Genomic DNA, 21,615 nt, shown 5'->3' on the forward strand with positions numbered 1-21,615 from the left:
CATCAAAAAGCTGGGAGAAGAAAACAATTGTTTTGATGAAGGTACACCTGCATAAATATGATTATGTTCAATGCATCATTTTGATGTCACTTTCCTGACATAAACAGTGCTATCAAAAAGTAAGTAAGTAAGTATCTCTTTATTACAGAACCTAACAACGCATTCATGTAAGTGCATCTTCCTCAGATAAAAAACAACAACACTTGTCATGACTTATATTCTGTGTGATTTGAGTTCTGGTTGGTAAAATGTATAAATCAAACTATTTATTTATTATTTATTTAACTAGGCAAGTCAGTTAAGAACAAATTCTTATTTACAATGAAGGCCTACTCCGGCCAAACCCGGACGATGCTGTGCCAATTGTGCATCACCCTATGGGATTCCCAATCACAGCCGGTTGTGATACAGCCTGGAATTGAACCAGGGTCTGTAGTGACACCTCTAGCACTGAGATGCAGTCGGGAGCCCATTTCTTATCATGTTTCTCAGAATTGTGACATGTAAAAACAAGGTCACATTTAATAGCATGTTCTTTTTTTCCTCCGCTGCAGGACGATGGGGAACCTGGAACAGAACACAGAGTAAGTCCATCTTCACCCCCTACATTATTCCCACTCATGTCCTTTAGGCTTTGACTAATTTCTCTGTGATTGTCCCAGGTCTCCAAACAAGAAGAAGGAAGCTGCTATTAGGATTGGCTTCTTTCAGCTGGTAAAGTATTTTATTTTTGTTTCTTTTCATAGAGATAAAACAAAACCGTACCTAACTCTATGGTTCCTTCAGTGAATTCCCTGTGCGGTTGTGTAGTGTTGTGTGAAGGTCACATGAAGATGTTTTTATTTCATCTCATTTGTGTGGGAGAGCTGGTTCATAACTCTTGTACATAAGAACTTTAAACCACAACTGGACTGGAAATCATCAGAAACATGTACAAGAATGGTAGGTACAATATGAGAATGGAGCCTCATGGGACAGACTCATCACACACAGGCAGGTTCCAATGGGGTGCCTTTACTTTAGCAATGACTATATTACCATCTACATGGTTACAGTGGTTAAAGCATGCATTTTTTGTCCAGGTAGTACATACTGAGACGGTAGGTCAGATTATCAGAACACCTGTTGTGATGACTGACCCATTGGTTGGTTGTGTGTGTTCGGTGTGTGTGTGTGTGTGTGTGTGTGTGTGTGTGTGTGTGTGTGTGTATTTGCAGTTCCGTTTCGCCACATGCCGGGAGACCCTGATGATGCTGGGGGGTAGTGTGTGTGCCTTCCTCCACGGTTCCGCTAAGCCTCTCATGCTGCTGGTGTTCGGGATGCTCACCGACACCTTCATCGAGTACGACATCGAGTTACAGGAGCTCCTGAACCCCAGGAAGGAACGTATCAACAACACCATACAGTGGAAGAACCAGTCAGTATGGACAGACTGGCTGGACAGCACCAAGACTGATAAGATGAAGAATTTAACATGCGGGTAAGTCCTATTCGTTGCTGCACAGAAGAGTAGAACTTTGCTACACATGGAATTTCTATATCAAGGATTGAGGATAGAAAGATATATTTTATATTTTAACCTACATCTGTATGACATTCATTCTCAGGCTTCTGGACATTGAGTATGAGATGACCAATTTTGCCTACTTTTACGTTGCCATCGGATGCGCAGTTTTCCTGCTAGGATACCTTCAAGTAAGAATATAGTTGGCATCAACATACTGAGTTCAAGCAGTTTGATGACAGAGCGCTAGATCTTGATTGCTTTGAATGCCTTATTTCTCTTTTAGATCACGTTGTGGGTGACGTCTGCAGCGCGACAGATCCAGATCATCAGAAAGATGTACTTCAGGAAGGTGATGAGGATGGAGATTGGCTGGTTCAACTGCACCTCGACTGGAGAGTTAAACACACACATGTCAGAGTAAGAGAAAAACACAGACCAAAATTCCACTTTTAGGTTTTAAGAGAAAAAGTTCTGGGAAAGTTTTGCATTTATTGTCATGTTTAGGACCAGTACAGATGTAGGATCTTAATTTGATCACTCTTTTGTTGCTGAGAATTTTCCTACACAGCAGGTAGTGTAGTGTATTTGAGTTTTAAAACAAACTGTTAGGGAAATTCTGCAGTTCTATAAAGTATAAAGGTACTCAGATCCAATCATTTTGGTTGGGATTTGAAATTTCAGACTTTATTTGCCCTAACAAAACCTGTATCAACCCCTACAAAAATGTCCATTAATTAACTTCTTGATGCACCCATCCCGTTAGCGGGATCATTTTCGTCAACCACCGCTGAATTGCAGAGCGCCAAATTCAAATTTAACTACTAAAAATACAACATTTTCATGAAATCACAAGTGCAATTTAGAAAAACATAGCTTAGCTTGTTGTTAATCCACCTTGCGTGTCAGATTTCAATAAAGCTTTTCAGCGAAACATACCAAGCGTTTATGTAAGCACATCTCTCTCAGTAGACAAAATATTACAAACAGCTAGCAGCCAAGTAGATTGGTCACGAAAGTCAGAAAAGCAATGGATTAAATCTCTTACCGTTGATGATCTTCGGATGTTTGCACTCACGAGACTCCCAGTTACACAATAAATGTTCCTTTTGTTCCATAAAGATAATTTTTATATCCAAAATACCTCCTTTGGCGCGTTATGTTCAGAAATCCACAGGCTCGAGCGGTCACGACATCGCAAACGAAAATTCCAAATACTATCCGTAATGATCGAGGAAACATTTCAAATGTTTTTTATAATCAATCCTCAGGTTGTTTTTACAATATATAATCGATAATATATCAACCGGGACTGTAGCTTCTTCAATAGTAGAGAGAGAGAAAATGGCTGCACCAAGCTGTTGCGCATACAAAACGCTGCTGGCACCCAGCCATACAATGACGCGATGTGAACTTTCTCGGTCATTTTTCAAAATAAAAGCCTGAAACTATGTCTAAAAACTGTTCACACCATAGGAAAACGAATCTTGTTGATATCCCTTTAAATGGAGCGAAGGCAGGCTATGGAACATGGAGCTTTCAAAATAGAAGCCACTTCCTGGTTTGATTTTCGCCTGCAATATCAGTTCTGTTATACTCACAGACAATATTTTGACAGTTTTGGAAACTTTAGAGTGTCTTCTATCCTAATCTGACAATTATATGCATATTCTAGATTCTGGGCCTGAGAAATAGGCAGTTTAATATGGGTACGTTTTTCATCCAAACATCAAAATATTGCCTCCTACACTCAAGAGGTGTTAACTATGGTCCACATAATAATTCACATTTCCTGTTGCTGCAGGATTATTTTCCTGCAGTAGCAAACTGTAGCAAACCTGTTCTGTTGTTGTTCTTGAACCTGACCTGGAAAAACGTTAATGATTCTCATGACTCTGTCTGTGGTGTGCCCCGCTATTTCACAGCGACATCAACAAGATCAATGACGCCATGGCGGATCAAGTGAGCATCTTTATCCAGCGCTTCACCACCTTCATGTGTGGTTTTGCGATTGGCTTTGTGAAGGGATGGAAGTTAACGCTCATCATCACCGCAGCCAGCCCTCTCATTGGAATAGGCGCCGCCCTCATGGCTCTGGTAGGATGGTCAACGTCAATCAATGTGGTCACTTCCTGTCCCAATACACTGAAATGGTCCCTTTCCTTCCCTCTTCTCCATTTAACTCTGTTAGGAATGGATAGATGAAAGCAATTTACTAGTGGTCACTTAGTAAAGGAGACAATGAAAGTTAAAGGTGAGAAGGAAATCTCATTTATGAGTATTAGGACTAGGCCTATGATTTACATGATTAATTTTCTATGTGTCGATTCTCAATGAGCTCCATTGAGGTGAGTGTTAGTAAGTGTACTGTACTGAATGCACCTTTCTACTTACCTCCTCTGCTCTCGTCTAGTTTGTGGCCAAGCTAACAGGTCAGGAGCTGCTGGCCTATGCTAAGGCTTGAGACGTAGCCGACGAGGTGCTCACCTCCATCAGAACAGTGGCCTCTTTCAGAGGAGAGCTAAAGGAAGTGGAGAGGTAATATAATAACATGACTGAAACTGCCCCAACATTTTCTTCTTTAGTTACTTGCTGAATTTGTAAGTGTCAATACTCGCTAGCCAAATTTAACATTCTTTACGTTGATCAGCCTCACAATATATTGTTAATTCCATTAATTGTTTTCTCATTAAGGGGCAACTAGTAGCACCGCCTTACATATAATATCCAGTGCTGGGCCTCTATCCCAGTTTAAAGGGACGCTCCAGAACATTTGTGTAATTTCAGCAAGTAGTTTTGAAAGTAGTGCTTACAAGCCAAAACGGGTCCCTGCTTTTTGTGTACTACATCATCCAATTGTGTACTACATCATCATCACTACAAGAATCACAGTTGTTTGTTGGAATTCGTGTGATATGTTACGAATCCATTTCGTACGATATGTTACGATTTTGTCGTGCTTAAGATCCCAGATTGCATCTTTAACCCTCTATCCCTTTCTCTCTCTCTCCCAGGTATGGCAAGAACCTGATCTCAGCTCAGCGTTGGGGCATCAGGAAGGGCCTGATCATGGGCTTCTTCCCAGGCTACATGTGGTTTATCATCTTCCTGTGTTACGCCCTGGCCTTTTGGTACGGATCCAGCCCAGTGGTGGACACACAAGAGTACAGCCCGGAACACTGTTACAGGTACTATTTTGTAACCATACGGCCAACACCATGAAGGTATACTTTATAAAGAGTCCGTAAGTAGATCAGCTATAGACTGTGAATCAAATGTCTTTGGTTTTTGAATTAATAATAATCACCTCATCTGTCCTGTGTCTTGTCTGTCATCGCAGGTTTTGATTGGTGTGCTGATAGCAGCCCTGAACTTAGGGCAGGCATCTCCATGTCTGGAGGCATTTGCTGCAGGAAGAGGAGCTGCTACCATCATCTTTGAGACCATCGACAGGGTGGGAATCACAACATTGTTGGAGAATTTCATTGAGCATTCAATATACTGTGTACACGCTCACTTTACACAGCCCTGGTGGTTAACACTGCCATTTGTCTGGCTGTGTCACTGTGCCTAGGGGCCGGACATCGACTGCCTCTCAGAAGCAGGGTACAGACTGGACAAGGTCAAAGGGGACATTGAGTTCTATAACGTCACCTTTTCACTACCCATCCAGACCTGAAGTCGTGGTATTGTGGCTTTGTATTTCCTATAACGACGACATGCATCTGATTATTGTGTCGCAGGGCAATCGTGGAATATTTCCGTAAAGATGCAGTCTGTAATTTGTTTTGTGCCGTGTCAGATCCTGGACCAGCTGAGTGTAGCAGTGAATTCTGACGAGACGACCACCTTTGTGGGGCCCAGTGGAGCGGGGAAGAGTACTGCCGTGCAGCTCATCCAACGATTCTACGACCCGAAGGAGGGCATGGTAAGTTATCTTCCATTACATAAACTCAGGAAAAAAAAGAAATGTCCCTTTTTCAGAACCCTGTCTTTCAAAGATAATTCGTAAAAATCCAAATAACTTCACAGATATTCATTGTAAAGGTTTAAAAACTGTTTCCCATGTTTGTTCAATGAACCATAAACAATGAATGAACATGCACCTGTGGAATGGTCGTTAAGACACTAACTGCTTACAGACTGTAGGCAATTAAGGTTACAGTTATGAAAACATAGGACACTAAAAATGCCTTTCTACGGACTCTGAAAAACACCAGAAGAAAGATGCCCAGGGTCCCTGCTCAGGGTCCCTGAACGTGCCTTAGGCATTCTGCAAGGAGGCATGAGGACTGCAGATGTGGCCAGGGCAATAAATTGCAATGTCCGTACAGTGAGATGCCTAAGACAGCACTACAGAGAGACAGGACGGACAGCTGATCTGACTCGCAGTGGCATACCACGTGTAACAACACCTGCAGAGGATTGGTACATCCAAACATCACACCTGCGGGACAGGTACAGGATGGCAACAACAATTACCAGCGTTACACCAGGAACGCACAATCCCTCCATCAGTGCTCAGACTGTCCGCAATAGGCTGAGAGAGGCTGGCTTGAGGGCTTGTAGGCCTGTTGTAAGGCAGGTCCTCACCAGACATCACTGGCAACAATGTCGCCTATAGGCACAAACCCACCGTCGCTGGACCAGACAGGACTGGCACAAAGTGCTCTTCCCTGACGAGTCAGGGTTTTGTCTCACCAGGGGTGATGGTCGGATTCACATTTATCGTCGAAGGAATGAGCGTTACACCGAGGCCTGTGCTCTGGAGCGGGATCGAGGTGGAGGGTCCGTCATGGTCTGGGACGGTGTGTCACAGCATCATCGGACATGAGCTTGTTGTCATTGCAGGCAATCTCAGTGCTGTGCGTTACAGGGAAGACATCCTCCTTCCTCATGTGGTACCCTTCCTGCAGGCTCATCTTGACATGACCCTCCAGCATGACAATGCCACCAGCCATACTGCTCGTTCTGTGCGTGATTTCCTGCAAGACAGGAATGTCAGTTCTGCCATGGCCAGCGAAGAGCCCGGAGCCCGGTAACATCTCACAGCAAGAACCGGCAAATCTGGAGCAGTCCATGTGGAGGAGATGCACTGCAGTACTTCATGCAGCTGTTGGCCACACCAGATACTGACTGTTACTTTTGATTTTGACCCCCCCTTTGTTCAGGGACACATTATTCCATTTATGTTAGTCACAGGTGTGTGGAACTTGTTCAGGTTATGTCTCAGTTGTTGAATCTTGTTATGTTCATACAAATATTTACACGTTAAGTTTGCTGAAAATAAACTCAGTTGACAATGAGAACGTTTCTTTTTTTGCCGAGTTTATATTTAACATGATGTAACACATTAGTAAAATAATGCTACCTCTATCAATACAAACGTGCACCTCCACTAAAGTGTATCATTGAGAGAGTCTTTAGAGGAAATAGTGTAGAGACATTTGAAATATCCAATTTTTCTCCCTCCCTCCCATCCTCTCTTTCTCCTTGTTTATGCCTTGTCTCAGGTGACCTTGGATGTCCATGACATCAGAGGCCTGAACATCCAATGGCTACGTTCGTTGATGGGCATCGTGGAGCAGGAGCCCGTGCTGTTCGCCACAACCATCGGCGAGAATATCCGCTACGGTCACCCCGGAGTCACCCTGGATGACATCATCCATGCCACCAAAGAGGCTAATGCCTACAACGTTATATTAGGCCTACCACAGGTGAGGTTGACATCATTTAGCGTGCTATACATTGAGGGCTAGTGTAACTGGTGTCAAATGGCTAGCTAAATTTGACACGCTGGTGGGAGAGGGCAGAGGTCAGATGAGCAGCGGTCAGAAGCAGCGTATCGCCATCGCCCGGGCCCTGGTCAGGAACCCCCGGATCCTACTGCTGGACATGGCCACCTCCACTCTGGACAATGAGAGTGAGGCTGTGGTACAGGAGGCTCTGGACAAAGTGGGTGGTTGCGTCCCAAATAGCACCCTCTTCCCTAAATAAAGCAGGAAGTGACCAGGAAGTGTCTCTGCTAGGATCAATTAATTACAGTGATAATAGTTAGGATAACTCTGACGATAGATTGTGTTTTCGTATCATCTTTCATACAACAGGATCAGACCTAAGTACGTGACAAATGGTAGAAAAACAACCATGAAAATAACCATATTTACAGTAGCCAGGTAGGATAACGGTCTCGTGTTTATCTTCTATAAGGTACGCAATGGCCGCACCACCATCTCCATAGCCCATCGTCTGTCCACCATTAAGAACGCGGACGTGATCGTGGGCTACGAGCATGGGCGGGCGGTGGAGAGGGGGCAAGGGGAGAGGGGGCAATAGAGGGGGCAATATGTGGAGAGGGGGCAAGCTGGAGAGGAATGGTGTTTACTTCACTCTGGTCACCCTACAAAGCCAAGGAGACAAGGCTCTCAACTGGAAGGCCAGACAGAGTAGGTCCCTATGAGATCAATGCATTCCCATCCTTTGCCAAAATTCTAAAGTTGACTTGAACGCACTTTTGTCAACATAAAAAGTATTAAGAGAGAAATTAATGTGCAGGAACATTTTTAACAAAACATTTCTTATAACATTTTGTGTAATAACCTCCCTCCTTTTGCCTGTGTCATTGCGGGCAACGACGAACCAGAGCAGAAGAATCTATCCAGGGAGATGGAGATGTTGGTGCGTACCTTATAGAAGATACAGGGCCAGTCTCAGGTACTGTAGAACTACATCTCTCATGATGCACTTCACATTCTTTTCACAAGGCCTCACTCACATCTGGTTTCCTTGTAATCCGACACACATCTGGGTGAAGCACGGCAGACATTTTGTGCCAGAATACTGACTGATGAAGCCATTTTGTATCTTGGTAGTGCACTGACATGTTCAGAGCCTCTATCAGGAAGAGGACCTGCTCACAGCTGTCCAACCTCATTCCAGAAGCAGAATCCTTTGTATCTCAGGCAGACGCGGGCAAGGTCTGTGTGTGTGTGTGTGTGTGTGTGTGAAGGAGGTTGGTATGGAAGTCATCAACAGGGTTAAACGGGGGTTACTTACTACTTACCCTTTCCAGGTAATCTACAGTTTACACGTGTGCATTTGTTAGACATGTATCCACAGTCCATGCACGTGTGTTTGTGTCCAGAGTGCCTTTGTAGAGGAGGTGGAGGAGCATGTTGAGCCTGCTCCAGTGACCAGGATCCTGAAGTACAATGCCCCTGAATGGCCCTACATGCTGTTTGGAACCATCGGAGCTGCTGTCAAAGGAGGAGTCAACCCAGTGTACTCCCTGCTCTTCAGTCAGATTCTGGGGGTAAGGTGGAGGGGTGGAGTAATAACCAAGACCGTCTTCATTGAATATCGGTTCATTAACTTAATAAGTGTATGTGTGTATGTGTGTGTATTCCTCAAATCAAATCAAATTTGATTTGTCACATACACATGGTTAGCAGATGTTGATGTGAGTGTAGTGAAATGCTTGTGCTTCTAGTTCCGACAGTGCAGTAATAACCAACGAGTAATCTAATCTAACAATTTCACAACAGCTACCTTATACACACACAAGTGTAAAGGGATGAATAATATGTACATAAAGATATATGAATGAGTGATGGTACAGAACGGCATAGGCAAGATGCAGTAGATGGTATCGAGTACAGTATATACATATGAGATGAGTAATGTAGGGTATGTAAACATTACATTAAGTGGCATTGTTTAAAGTGGCTAGTGATACATTTTTTACATGTATGGCAGCAGCAGCTCAATGGTAATGGTGGCTGTTTAACAGTCTGATGGCCTTGAGATAGAAGCTGTTTTTCAGTCTCTCGGTCCCTGCTTTGAATCACCTGTTCTGACCTCGCCTTCTGGATGATAGCGGGGTGACCAGGCAGTGGCTCGGGTGGTTGTTGTCCTTGATGATCTTTATGGCCTTCCTGTGACATCTGGTGGTGTAGGAGTCCTGGAGGGCAGGTTGTTTGCCCCCGGTGATGCGTTGTGCAGACCTCACTACCCTCTGGAGAGCCTTACAGTTGTGGGCGGAGCAGTTGCCGTACCAGGCAGTGACACAGCCCGAAAGGATGCTCTCAATTGTGCATCTGTAAAAGTTTGTGAGTGCTTTTGGTGACAAGCCGAACTTCTTCAGCCTCCTGAGGTTGAAGAGGCGCTGATGCGCATTCTTCACCACGCTGTCTTTGTGGGTGGACCATTTCAGTTTGTCTGTGATGTGTACGCCAAGGAACTTAAAACTTACTACCCTCTCCACCTCTGTCCCGTTGATGTGGATATTGGGGTACTCCCTCTGCTGTTTCCTGAAGTCTACGATCATCTCCTTTGTTTTGTTGACGTTGAGTGTGAGGTTATTGTCCTGACACCACACTCCGGGGGCCCTCACCTCCTCCCTGTAGGCCATCTCATCGTTGTTGGTAATCAAGCCTACCACTGTAGTGTTGCCTGCAAACTTGATGATTGAGTTGGAGGCGTGCATGGCCATGCAGTCGTGGGTGAACAGGAGAGTGCTCAGAACGCACCCTTGTGGTGCCCCATTGTTGAGTATCAGCGGGGTGGAGATGTTGTTACCTTCCCTCACCACATGGGGGCGGCCCGTCAGAAAGTCCAGTACCCAGTTGCACAGGGCGGGGTCGAGACCCAGTGTCTCGAGCTTGATGACAAGTTTGGAGGGTACTATGGTGTTAAATGCTGAGCTGTAGTCGATGAACAGCATTCTCACATAGGTATTCCTCTTGTCCAGATGGGTTAGGGCAGTGTGCAGTGTGCTTGCGATTGTGTCATCTGTGGACCTATTGGGGCGGTAATCAAATTGGAGTGGGTCTAGGGTGTCAGGTAGGGTGGAGGTGATATGGTCCTTGACTAGTCTCTCAAAGCACTTCATGATGACGGAAGTTACCTTTAGCTCAGTTACCTTAGCTTTCTTGGGAACAGGAACAATGGTGGCCATCTTGAAGCATGTGGGAACAGCAGACTGGGATAAGGATTGATTGAATATGTCCGTAAACACACCAGCCAGTTTGTCTGTGCATGCTCTGAGGACACGGCTGGGGATGCCGTCTGGGCCTGCAGCCTTGCGAGGGTTAACACGTTTAAATGTTTTACTCACGTCGGCTGCAGTGAAGGAGGTTTTGGTAGCGGGCCGTGTCAGTGGCACTGTATTGTCCTCAAAGCGAGCAAAGAAGTTGTTTAGTCTGTCTGGGAGCAAGACATCCTGGTCCGCGAAGGGGCTGGTTTCTTTTTGTAATCCGTGATTGACTGTAGAACCTGCCACATACCTCTTGTGTCTAAGCCATTGAATTGCGACTCTACTTTGTCTCTATACTGACGCTTAGCTTGTTTGATTGCTTCGCGGAGGGAATAGCTGCACTGTTTGTATTCGGTCATGTTTCCGGTCACCTTGCCCTGGTTAAAAGCAGTGGTTCGCTCTTTCAGTTTCACGCGAATGCTGCCATCAATCCACGGTTTCTGGTTGGGGAATGTTTTAATAGTTGTTGTGGGTACGATATCGCCAATGCACTTGCTAATGAACTCGCTCACCATCAGCGTATTCGTCAATGTTGTTGTTTGACACAATGCGGAACATATCCCAATCCACGTGATCGAAGCAATCTTGAAGCGTGGAATCAGATTGGTCGGACCAGTGCTGAACAGACCTGAGAGCGGGAGCTTCCTGTTTTAGTTTCTGTCTATAGGCTGGAAGCAACAAAATGGAATCGTGGTCAGCTTTTCCAAAAGGAGGGCGGGAGAGGGCCTTATATGCGTCGCGGAAGTTAGAATAACAATGATCCAGGGTTTTACTAGCCCTGGTAGCTCAATCGATATGCTGATAGAATTTAGGGAGTTTTGTTTTCAGATTAGCCTTGTTAAAATCCCCAGCTACAATGAATGCAGCCTCAGGATATGTGGTTTCCAGTTTACATAGAGTCAAATAAAGTTTGTTCAGGGCCGTCGATGTGTCTGCTTGGGGGGGAATATATACTGCTGTGATTATGATCGAAGAGAATTCTCTTGGTAGATAATGTTGTCGACATTTGATTGTGAGGAATTCTAAGTCAGGTGAACAGAAGGACTTGAGTTCCTGTGTGTTGTTATGATCACATCACGTCTCGTTAATCATAAGGCATACCCCACCGCCCCTCTTTTTACCAGAAAGATGCTTGTTTCTGTCAGCGCGATGCGTGAAGAAACCAGCTGGCAGTACCGACTCCAATAGCGTGTCTCGAGTGAGCCATGTTTCCGTGAAGCAAAGAACGTTACAGTCTCTTATGTCTCTCTGGAATGCTAGCCTTGCTCAGAATTCATCAACCTTGTTGTCAAGAGACTGGACATTGGAGAGTAGTATGCTAGGGAGTGGTGCGCAATGTGCCCATCTCCGGAGCCTGACCAGAAGACCGCTTCGTCTTCCCCTTTTACGGCGTCGTTGTATTGGTTCGCCGGCTGGGATCCGATCCATTGTCCCGGGTGGTGGGAAAAACACAGAATCCGCTTTGGGAAAGTCGTATTCCTGGTCATAATGATGGTGAGTTGACGTTGCTCTTATATCCAGTAGTTTCTCCTGACTGTATGTAATAAAACCTAAGATTACCTGGGGTACCAATGTAATAAATAACACGTAAAAAAAAAAAAATACTGCATAGTTTCCTAGGAACGCGAAGCGAGGCGACCATCTCTGTCGGCGCCGGAAGTGCAATGGTTGGTTCCTGTAGACATTCTCCATACCAGACCCAGAGGCTCAGAGGAGGGAGATCAATGGTATCTGCATGTTCTTTGTGCTGGTCGGAGTGACCTCCTTCATCACCCATTTGCTCCAAGTACATGTCCCTCCCTCCCTCCCTCCCTCCCTCCCTCCCTCCCTCCCTCCCTGCGCACCTTTCTTTTGTTACTTGTTCTAAAATACATATTTAATCTTCACATCAACCGGATCCTTTCTCCCGCTTCTCCAAACTCCGTGAAAAGAGAAGCCTATTTCATCTGTCTTTTTGTCATTCATTTCCCTTAACCTGATCAGATGGTGTCGGTGTCTCCCTCAGGGCTATGACTTCTCTAAGTCTGGGGAGCTGCTGACAAGGCACTTGAGGAGGATGAGTTTCCACGCCATGTTGGGTCAGGAGGTGGGCTGGTTTGATGACCACAGGAACAGCCCTGGGGCTTTGACCACACAGGTCCAAGGGGTCAGTATGGACCTCATATAGTCCTCATATAGTCCTCATATAGTCCTCATAGAGGGCAGTTACCAGACTCCAGACCAAATAGTATTAGTGTCTTTCAAATACTTGATTTAATGGAGGGATTTGGAACTAATGCAGCAGACCCAAAAGAAAACCTCACCCATCTGGCATTCTGGGTAAATAACCTAATCCGACCCAAAGTGATTGACACCGCTCCCTCGTCCTCTCCTAGGCCACGGGCTCTCAGATCGGCATGATCGTTAACTCTCTGACCAACATTGGCGTGGCCGTCATCATTTCCTTCTATTTCAGCTGGAAGCTCAGCGTGGTCATCATGTGCTTCCTGCCCTCCCTGGCTCTTTCCGGATGCTTCCAGGCTAAGATGCTCACTGGCTTTGCCAAGCAGGACAAACAGGCCATGGAGGATGCAAGTCGGGTAGGCTACAGTACTCCACTGTACTCTACCGCACTCCACCGACTCACTGGCCAGGGCTGTTTGTAACAGGCTGGAGTCACATAGTGCTACTGTGACTGGAAGTGAATTGTCACTAACTTCTCACATTAGTTATCAACACGTTATCAACATGTTTCTCGAAAGCTTCTGTTAGGGTCGTTCAAGCAAAGTCACTACCACAGAACTTCCGTTGTGTCATATTGTAAGATATTTCAGACTGTAACTATTGTAATGTCTGTTATAGACATCAGGTGAGCGCTTCCTGTAACCTCGTCACAGTAAACCCACTGGAGGGCTTACCTTACAGTGTGTTAGAGATCATGCGTAGAGTTCCTGTACTGTATACAGTTCCTACTTCCTATTCTAGACTTAAACGGTGGTAGTGGTGGGTGGTTGCGACATCTCTGTGGTATCTTTTGTAGATCTCTGGCGAGGCCCTGAACAACATCCGCACCATCACCTTTGTTAACTGGGGAAGGAACAGAGCTTTGTGGAGATGTACGAGGCTCACCTGGAGGTTCCGTACCAGGCCGCCAAGCAGAAGGCCAACGTGTACAGCGCCTGCTACGGCTTCGTCCATTGTGTTGTCTTCATGTCCAACAGCGCCTCCTACAGGTTTGGAGGGTACCTGGTGCGCCAGGAGGGCCTCCACTACAGCCTGGTCTTCAGGTGAGAGAAACTGTCTGCCTGTCTGCCTGTATGTCTACTTCATAAACAGACCATGAAATCACATTGTCCAAGATGTATTCCACTACCAACACCACCTTTGTTAATTCCTATATATTAACTTGACTAAACCGCATTGTCTCTCTGTGATTGGTTCAGAGTGAACTCAGCCATAGTGACAAGTGGCACAGCGCTGGGCCGAGCCTCTTCCTACACCCCCAGACTACGCCGAGGCCAAGATCTCAGCTGCCCGCTTCTTCCAGCTCCTCGACTGCGTGCCAAAGATCAGCGTCTACAGCAACGAGGGGGACAAATGGGTACATGTTGCTCAAGCGCACACAAACACACACTCATTCTCTCTCTCTCTTGCTCACGCCCCCTCTCTCTCTCTTGCTCACGCCCCATGTCTCTCTCTTGCTCACGCCCCCTCTCTCTCTCGTCCAGTCTGATTTCAGCGGGAACTTAAGAGTTCATTGACTGTAAGTTCACGTAACCGACCCGGCCAGACATCCAGGTGCTGAACGGCCTCAACGTGTCGGTAAAGCCCGGCCAGACGCTGGCCTTTGTGGGCAGCAGTGGCTGTGGGAAGAGCACCAGCGTCCAGCTACTGGAGAGATTCTATGACCCCGACCAGGGCAAAGTGGTGAGTCCTCAGTTTCTCTCAGCAGCACGCAATATCCCCATATATGTCTCTAGAGGTATAAAGACTGTAAGAGGGTGGGGGTATCCTGGGAGCTGGATTAGTTCACAGGCTAGTTGACTGGATTTTCCATGTTGCATTTGCAGATTATTGATGGCCATGACTCGACTCAGGTCAACGTCTCGTACCTGCGCTCCAAGATCGGCATCGTATCCTAGGAGCCCATTCTGTTTGACTGCAGCATCGGAGACAACATCAAGTACGGAGACAACCTGCGCGAAGTCAGCCTGAATGACATCATCTCCGCATCCAAGAAAGCCCAACTCCACGACTTTGTCATGACGTTACCTGAGGTAATGCTGCTGTCAGTGTACTGACTTAAAACAACACTGACATTGTACAAACTTTAAAACAAGACTTAAAACAGCACTGTCAGCGTACTAACTTAAAACAATACTGTCATTGCAACTGAAGTTTGTAGCACCATTAGGAAGGAAACGCCAACGATTTAGATGTGTCATTTAAATCAAGTCACTCTAACATCTTTGTTTCTATCAAAGATACCCGCACACTAAGATCCAAATACAATTGTCCAGTTTCTGTGCCAAACTTCTAGTCACAAGAACTCTGTCAGAGTATATCCGGCATCTATAGCCCTTTGTTTGACACAGTAGTCTTTTAAAGGTTTAATTTCCCCCTTTAGAAATATGACACCAACGTGGGTTCCAGGGCTCCCAGCTCTCTCGGAGACAGAAGCAGCGCATAGCAATCGCCAGGGGGATTATCCGCGACCCTAAGATCCTGCTACTGGACGAATCCACTTCAGCCCTGGACACAGAGAGCGAGAAGGTAATGTCTCCATGACAACCGCCTGTCATCATCACGAGCAGTAGAAGAAGTCCTGAACCTGATGAGGATAGACTGAAATTTATACAGATAGCTTTATTACAGATAGCTATTTCAAATGGCTTTAGAATTGGTACGAGGCAAGGCAAGCATGCAATTTGCCTGTGCCTTAGGTCCATTGTATGAGGCAGAGGTAGTAATCAAGTAATCATGGTGAGTCATGGGTGATTGTGAAATCAGCTCAAAGCTTTGTGTGTGTGTGTGCGCGCGCTACAGACAGTGCAAGAGGCGCTGGATAATGCGAGGGAGGGCCGAACCTGCACCGTGTTCGCCCACAGTCTCTCCACCATCCAGAACTCTGACATCATCGCCGTTATGTCCAGGGTCCACATGACCATCTCATAGCCCTCAAAGGGGCCTATTACAAACGTGTCACCACCGGTGCATCAATCAGCTAACTCCACAGGGTTATAGGAGCCAAACCAGGAAATGTCTGTTCAGGTCATCATGCCGGGTCATTTAGTATTTATTCTGCAGAAGGGATCCTGTCAACCGTCACACATTCTTCAGTGTTAATTGGCCATGTGTATTCATTTGTTGTCGTTACATGTAAACAGTATGTCTGAGAATACTGTAGGTCTGAGTGGCAACCTTTAATCTTTGAGTTTTTATTTTTTTTGCAATTAACTGTATTGCATAAGAATAAAATGAATCCAAAATCTACATTGAGGGTATAAAGTAACTGTTTACAATTGTCGACCGTTTGTACTGTGTTTACTATTATACATTTACGATTGAATTTTTTTATTTATTTTTAATGGAACCTTTTTATTCTTAAATCAAATATGGTGCATTTAAATTGCCTGCAGACGATAATACATTCATTTACAGTTGATTTTCCTAAGTCAAAGGTTAAGATAACAGACTCATTGAAGAGCCTGGGACAGACTAGTACTACAGACTAGTACTACAGTATTCCCTACACCAGGTCTTGTTGATACTTCCATGACTGACACCGTGACACCGTGACCTGACACCAGGATGAGATTTGCTGCGTCCATCCATCAACGGTAATGTGTGATCACACCGCTCTGACCTTATGGAATGGAGTCTTCATCAGTGCATCCCAGATTCCCAGCACCCAGACAACGGGTGAATTAGTATGCGGGTGAAGCAATATAATCTCTCTTGGCTTTCTGCTCACAATCCGTCCGCTAAGAGGACACTGTTTGACTTTGTGCCATGTAGCGTCAATACAACATTGATTGATAACGGCGAGCCGGTATCCTGGAACCAAGTGTTGCGGTGAGTGTCTGGGTCTCTGTTGACTTAGTGGGTGAGAAGTGGGGCTAACGTGCTCTAATAAGTCTTGCCCAGTCATCAACCTCCACGATGTCATCCACTTCTAAAGATGACTCCTCAACCTTGTCATGACTGTCCTGATCAACCCCAACAGAGGAGGAGAGATCTAGGGGTCTGAAGATGTGGGGGGTTTTATGACCCCTCACGCCCCTGGTAAATCTTAGGCCACAGACAAATTCCTTTTGTCCTGTTACTATGGAGAACCAGCCTCAGAACATTAAACATGAAATAAAGGGACTTTGGAACAATGGTTTCCGTCAGCCACAATGGTGGTCATGATGATGGAGGGACTATGAACATGTATGTCATTTTTGTTTGGTTATTAAAGGTTAATAGATAACGTTATTACGAAAACCTTGTAACGTCAACAGTTTACCTAGTATATGTTTGATGTTTATACATTGTACGTTGTATGGAAAATCTCCAAATCAAAGAGAATGTTTTGGTAAAGATGAAATGTGAAGTTAGTTGTCTAAAATTGGATATGAGTCAAATCTAGACCTTGCCTCTTAACTTGGTATGCCCAGAGAATTGCCCTAAAGGCGGTAACGCCCACTTCTGACCCAAGGGTATAAAACCTGTGAGTGAAGAATTTACAGATAAAACTAAGTGACCCTAGCTGCAGCCGAGGTCTAAAAAGTCAACGAACCCAAAACAAGTTTGAAGACAAAGAAATCTTTTTCTAGCCAAGCTACGGATAAGCGGGTGAATTCAAGTCAAACCACCTAGTCTCTACTACCCATCGAATCGTGGTATCTACACTGTTTCATTCCTATGCTGAGCTACAGAGCTGTCTGTCCTCAGAAGAGCCCTTCCAGAACAAGGGCGAGGGAACAGACTCGGAAGCCAAAAGGACACTTACATTGTGAGGACGACCAGAGAGTTGCTCCGGAGAAGTGCGTCATTGAGCAGCCTGAACGGTCCACGCGGAGAATCCACAGAGACCTTCCCCATGTAATTACATCATTATATTCTGACCCATAAGAGCGGCAGTTTGGGGCAAGGCTAGGGTTAGAATAAGCATAGCTGACAAATTCACCCAAATGTATATTTCTCTAATGGACTCCTATATACAGTCTCTGTCCTACTCATCCTATACTGTCTCTGTCCTAATAGTCCTATACTGTCTGTCCTACTAGTCCTATACTGTCTGTCCTACTAGTCCTATACTGTCTCTGTCTTACTAGTCCTATACTGTCTGTCCTACTAGTCCTATACTGTCTCTGTCCTACTAGTCCTATACTGTCCGTCCTACTAGTCCTATACTGTCTCTGTCCTACTAGACCTATACTGTCTCTCCTACTAGTCCTATACTGTCTCTGTCCTACTAGTCCTATACTGTCTCTGTCCTACTAGTCCTATACTGTCTCTGTCCTATTAGTCCTATACTGTCTCTGTCCTACTAGTCCTATACTGTCTCTGTCCTACTCGTCCTATACTGTCTTTGTCCTACTCGTCCAATACTGTCTCCTACTAGTCCTGTACTGCCTCTCTTATTCTAGTCCTTTACTGTATCCTACTAGTCTTATACTGTGTCTCTCCTACTAGTCATTTACTGTCTCCTTCTAGTCCTATACTGTCTCTCCTTCTAGTCCTACACTGTCTCTCTTTCTAGTCCTATACGGTCTCTACTAGTCCTATACTGTCTCTCCTTCTAGTCCTATACTGTCTCTCCTTCTAGTCCTACACTGTCTCTCCTTCTAGTCCTATACTGTCTGTCTTACTAGTCCTACACTGTCTCTCCTTCTAGTCCCACACTGTCTCTCCTTCTAGTCCTACACTGTCTCTCCTTCTAGTCCTATACTGTCTGTCTTACTAGTCCTACACTGTCTTTCCTACTAGTCCTACACTGTCTCTCCTTCTAGTCCTATACTGTCTGTCCTACTAGTCCTACACTGTCTTTCCTACTAGTCCTTTACTGTCTCTGTCCTACTAGTCCTATACTGTCTCTGTCCTACTAGTCCAATACTGTCTGTCTCATTCTCGTCCTATACTGTCCTACTCGTTCTATACTGTCTCCTACTAGTCCGATACTGTGTCTCTCCTATTAGTTCTTTACTGTCTCTGTCCTACTAGTCCTATACTGTTTGTCTCATTCTAGTCCTATACTGTCTCTGTCCTATTAGTCCTTTACTGTCTCTGTCCTACTAGTCCTATACTGTCTCTGTCCTCTGTATTTCTAATGCTCCATCATCTACCGGTGACACAAGGGGCCTCAATGTGAAATGCCACAGAAGAAAGAGCAGAGGGACTCTGAGAATGAAGGTGCAACTAATTCAAAGACGATAGGTAGGCCTGTTCCCAAATGGCCCTGTCAGAGATTGTTGCTTTGGGATTGAATTAGATGCATTTTGTCAGGATTTGGCCAGGATTGTTCCGGTTTTGGCCACTAGATGCCCCCATTGTGCTTTTTGACTCTTTTGTTTTCCCTTGTTTCCAGTTATTATTTGCACCTGTGCCTCGTTTCCCTTGAAACCCAGCCCCAGCCATGCTGCTCCAGTTGGACTCTCTTGTGGTACTCTGTTTTTGTTCTCGGTTATTTATTTTTGATTATCTTTTGAGGCTTTTTCCTGCTGTACCTACCACCTTGTGGATTTACCTTTTCACTTGGAGGATTACCTTTTTCTCTTGGAATTACTTTTGACGTTGTGGATTTATATTTTTGCCTGAACTTTCCTTTTTACTTTATTAAAACAGTCTCAAGTACAGCTGTGTCTGTGGACTCTCCTTCACCGCAGCCAATGTGAGTAAAACATTTAAACATGTTAACCTTCGCAAGGCTGCCGGCCCAGACGTCATCCCTAGCCGCGTCCTCAGAGCATGCGCAGACCAGTTGGCTGGTGTGTTTACGGACATATTCAATCAATCCCTTCCCTGTAACGCACAGCATTAAGGTTGCCTGCAATAACGACAAGCTCAGTCTGATGATGCTGTGACACACCACCCCAGACCATGACAGACCCTCCACCTCCAAATCGTTCCCGCTCCAGAGTATAGGCCTCGGTGTAACGCTCATTCCTTCAACGATAAATTCAAATCTGACCATCACCCCTGGTGAGACAAAACCCTGACTCGTCAGTGAAGAGCACTTTTTGCCAGTCCTGTCTGGGCCAGCGACGGTGGGTTTGAGCCCATTGTTGCCGGTGATGTCTGGTGAGGAACTGCCTTACAACAGGCCAACAAGCCCTCAGTCCAGCCTCTCACGGATAGTCTGAGCACTGATGGAGGGATTGTGCGTTCCTGATGTAACTCGGCCAGTTGATGCCATCCTGTACCTGTCCCTCAGGTGTGATGTTTGGGTGTACCGATCCTGTGCAGGTATTACACGTGGTCTGCCACTGCGAGGACGATCAGCTGTTTGTCCTGTCTCCCTGTAGCACTGTCTTAGGCATCTCACAGTACAGACATGGTAATTTATTGCCCTGGCCACATCTGCAGTCCTCATGCCTCCTTGCAGCATGCCTATGGCACGTTCACGCAGATAAACAGGGATCCCGGGCATCTTTCTTTTGGTGTTTTTCAGAGTCAGTAGAAAGTCCTCTTGAGTGTCTAGGTTTTCTTAATGGTGACCTTAATTGCTATCTGTCTAAGCTGTTAGTGTCTTAACGACTGTTCCACAAATGCATGTTCATTCATTGTTTATGGCTCATTGAACAAGCATGGGAAATATTGTTAATTAACCCTTTACAGTGAAGTTATTTGGATTTTTACGAGTTCTTTGAAAGACAGGGTGTGAAAGGGACGTTTCATTTTTTGCTGAGTTTATTTACTAAATGGCCATTTTTCTTTTAGTTAAGACTTATAACTCCACCCGAGGAGGAAGCTAATCGTAAGGATATCTGGTTAGCTACTAGGGCGAGAGTGATGGAACACAACAAGCGGGCAGAGAATGGCTCGGAGAGCTTCACCGTGGGGATGAATCATCTTTCTGACAGGGTTTGATCACTGTCAGGAAGAGGCCTACTATACAAAAACGTTTAACTCAGAGGTTGCTTATTTGGTTAATAATGATACTTTTCTTATAGGCTTACTTGATAATATGCATGTTGCTTCCTTTCACAGACTACTGGGAAGGTTACAAGATGAAGGGTAGGGTGAAGCATTATTGCAATTCACTGCACTTATAAGGTTAATGAATATATGAATCATTCATTTGTAATGGTAATTGTATGCTCGAGACCTCTCTTATTCCTTAGCCTCAAGATAGCCTCCTTCTGTTCACCTGATTTAGAATTCCTCACAATCAAATGTCGACCGCATTATCTACCAAGGGAATTCTCTTCGTTTATAATCACAGCTGTATATATTCCCCCCCAAGCAGACACATCGATGGCTCTGAACTAACTTTAACCCTCGCAAGGCTGCAGGCCCAGACGGCATCCCCAGCCGCACCCTCAGAGCATGCGCAGACCAGCTGGCTGGTGTGTTTACGGACATATTCAATCAATCCTTATCCCAGTCTGCTGTTCCCACATGCTTCAAGAGGGCCACCGTTGTTCCTGTTCCCAAGAAAGCAAAGGTAACTGAGCTAAACGACTACCGCCCTGTAGCACTCACTTCCGTCATGAAGTGCTTTGAGAGACTAGTCAAGGACCATATCACCTCCACCCTACCTGACACCCTAGACCCACTCCAATTTGCTTACCGCCCAAATAGGTCCACAGACGATGCAATCTCAACCACACTGCACACTGCCCTAACCCATCTGGACAAGAGGAATACCTATGTGAGAATGCTGTTCATCGACTACAGCTCAGCAATTAACACCATAGTACCCTCCAAACTCGTCATCAAGCTCAAGACCCTGGGTCTCAACTCCGCCCTGTGCAACTGGGTACTGGACTTCCTGACGGGCCGCCCCCAGGTGGTGAGGGTAGGTAACAACATCTCCACCCCGCTGATCCTCAACACTGGGGCCCCACAAGGGTGCGTTCTCAGCCCTCTCCTGTACTCCCTGTTCACCCAC

The 21,615-nt window shown here is 45.5% G+C and overlaps 1 pseudogene; it reads left to right on the top strand.

Annotated features, from left to right (window-relative positions):
- Window positions 1-1,247: 1,247 nt before the first annotated feature.
- Window positions 1,248-16,321, top strand: LOC110495791 (annotated as a pseudogene).
- The last annotated feature ends 5,294 nt before the right edge of the window (window positions 16,322-21,615 follow it).

The sequence above is a fragment of the Oncorhynchus mykiss genome, chromosome 18 (genome assembly GCF_013265735.2).
Source record: "Oncorhynchus mykiss isolate Arlee chromosome 18, USDA_OmykA_1.1, whole genome shotgun sequence".
NCBI lineage: Eukaryota > Metazoa > Chordata > Actinopteri > Salmoniformes > Salmonidae > Oncorhynchus > Oncorhynchus mykiss.